This window comes from Arachis ipaensis, chromosome B2, assembly GCF_059453495.1.
Source record: "Arachis ipaensis isolate K30076 ecotype BB chromosome B2, ASM5945349v1, whole genome shotgun sequence".
In the NCBI taxonomy this organism is placed as follows: domain Eukaryota; kingdom Viridiplantae; phylum Streptophyta; class Magnoliopsida; order Fabales; family Fabaceae; genus Arachis; species Arachis ipaensis.
The window spans coordinates 38,220,162-38,223,033 of NC_142437.1; positions in this window are offsets into that span (position 1 = coordinate 38,220,162).

The window sequence follows — 2,872 nt, forward strand, 5'->3', positions numbered from 1 at the left end:
GTCAAAATCTGACTTCTGTGCATGCTGCATAATTTGTGATTTCTGGTTTGTGTGCGCACGCACAGCCTTGTGCGCATGCACACCGCTGTGAGTTTTTGAAGCTGTGTGCACACACAGCCTTGTGCACACGCACACACAGGGAAAGGCTTACTGTTGAGAGCGCTAGCACGATCTGTGCGCACACACAACCAACAAAGTTTTGCAAGCTGTGCGCATGCACAGCCCTGTGCGCACGCACATGTTGGAAGGTGCATTTTGTTGAGGGCGTTCGCACGCCCTGTGCGAGCGAACAGAATTGGAAAATTTTACACTTGTGCGTACGCACACCTCTATGCGTACGCACACTTTTTGAAAATCTTCCTGGGCGTGCGCACGCACACCCTTGTGCGTACGCACATGCCCTGGTTTTCAACTAAAATCTTGTTTTTAACTGTTTCACCTTTTCAACAAGCTTGTAAACTTCTGTTACACCTATTTAAGACTTTTTGGCTTGTTTTTGGATGTTAAACATAGAGAAGGTCTTGGGTGGAATTATTTGGGTATTACTTTGAAAAGTTAGAGAACGGAGGTTTAGGTTTCTAATGTATTAAGGATGAGTTTAGTTGAGAGAGAAGGAAGAGTAGTGAACTTGGTGATTACTGACAACGAATTGAGAAATTGATGAACTAATGAGTTCGGAATAGAAATTATGAATTGATGATGGTTGTGATGAGTTGAGGACTAAAAAAGGAATGATGATCTTGATGAATGTTGATAGTGTGCCAGGCACTATCATTGGGTTAAGTATGATAGTGTGCAGGGTATTATGTCCTTGGGATTGAATTATGATTGATAACCTTTTCTGCTGCAAGAGTGTGCCAGGCATTATACCCTTGGGTTACGCATGTGAGTTTGCCTGGCACTATGTCCGTGGGTGAATAGAGTGTGCCCGACACTATATCCATGGGTCAATAGAGTGTGTCCGGCACTATATCCGTGGGCGTGGTAGAAAAGCTACATCTGAAAGGATGTGTCAGATTGGCAGTTATAGACCGACAAGTGATATCACGAGTCAATAGGACAGGCATCCATCATATGCATCTCTTATGTGTTTGTTTGCTTTGATTACTTGAGTTTTCCTAATTGTATAATATGCCTACTTGCTTCTTGAATTACTTGTTATATATGAATACTATATGTGTTTACTTGCTTGCATTATCTATGATTGTCTGGTGCTGAGGAGGATATGTAGGCGGTGGCGATGGGGTCGCATGGAGGATAGGTTGACAAAGGCCGTGGGATACAGCGGTGTAGTTTAGTATTAGTTAGAAATTCTCTAAGTTTAGATAATCCTATTTATGGTTTATGGTTTAAGTTTTTTATTTTGTTAAGGCTTGAATATTATGTATCGATGTGAAGTTCTAGGATTGCCTTTGGGTCTCGGAACCTTATATCTTACATTATTGGGAACGGTTACCATACTGAGAACCTCTGGTTCTCATGCCATATTCTGTTGTTGTTTTCCAGATGCAGGTCGCAACCCACCTCGGTGAGTTGCTTGATGGTGACAGAGCAGAGGACCTTTATCATGTTTTGGAGTCCTTTGATTTATTTTTATTAGTACTCTCACTTTTGTATTTATTTTTCCTAGAGGCTTACTTTGAGAGAAAGTTTGTTAAGCTGTTTTATCTATTTAAATTCTGTATGTCTGTATATAACTAGCCGACTTAAACTCCGCGAGCAGCGGCTAGATCCCTATGATTATTATATTTTGATATATCTATTCATATGTCTCAGTATCTGTACATATATCTTGTGCTTCGTTTAGTGTAGCTTCGTGTGAATGTTTTGCGCTTTTCGAACTTTGTTTTTTGAGCTTAATCCTTCACCGGGATTCTAGAATATATTAATTCTTTCTACATAATATGTATAAGCCTTAGAATTGTCGTAATATTTGATTAACCTTTGCTTTGTGACATGAGATAAGGCTTAGGATAATTAGGGTGTTATAGATTTCACTTGATTAACTCAAACCAAGAAAACATGATTTTTGAGAATTTTAACGAACTTAAGAAAAGGGATTTGGTTGTTTTCTCTTAAAGTCTTAAGACTTTGTCGAAATAGTCAATTTATAACTCCGATTTAAAGTAGTTAAACGGGTGATTTGAAGGTGAAGAATTTTGAATCTTTTCAAAGAAAATTACACTTGATACGATCTTGGAATTATTTGGAAGTTTTGAGAAAATGTTACATAGAGTGGCTCCATTTTGAAAGGGAATTGATCTTGAGGAAAAAGTGGCTTATGAGCCTAAAATAATTTGAGATATGAGGATTTTGAAAATTTAGACAAAGCTGAGTTTGATTTTAGTTTCAAAGTAAAGTGATTTGAGGAAAAGTGACATATGGCATGAATGATGATTGACTTGATATGGACTGTTGAGGAAGTGCTTATATATTGCATGTGTGTGATGATAAATGGCTATAATAAGATTAAATGAATCGAATATGAATGATTATATGAGTATGCACTTCTTTATCTAAGATATGAGTTTCCTTGGGTAGATGCAGTGGCTTGCCAGCATGTGCTCCAGGTTGAGACTCGATACTCTGTTGACCCTAAATCGCAAGATGTGGCCAGGCACTTTAACTAACTCCCCGTGAGTTCCCCCAATGAGTAGAATTTGTTTATGATTTGAGAAAAAGCTATGCATAGACTCTTGGGGATGCGCGCACGTGAGATTGTCCAAGGTTTAGTAGCCGGACATGTCGGGTTGGATTTATAACCGACAGATGAGACTCATCAGTCATAGGACAGACATTCATCATATGCATTTATGTGACATTATTTGGGCGTGCATATTATAATTGGTTTGCCTATGTGAATAATTATGTT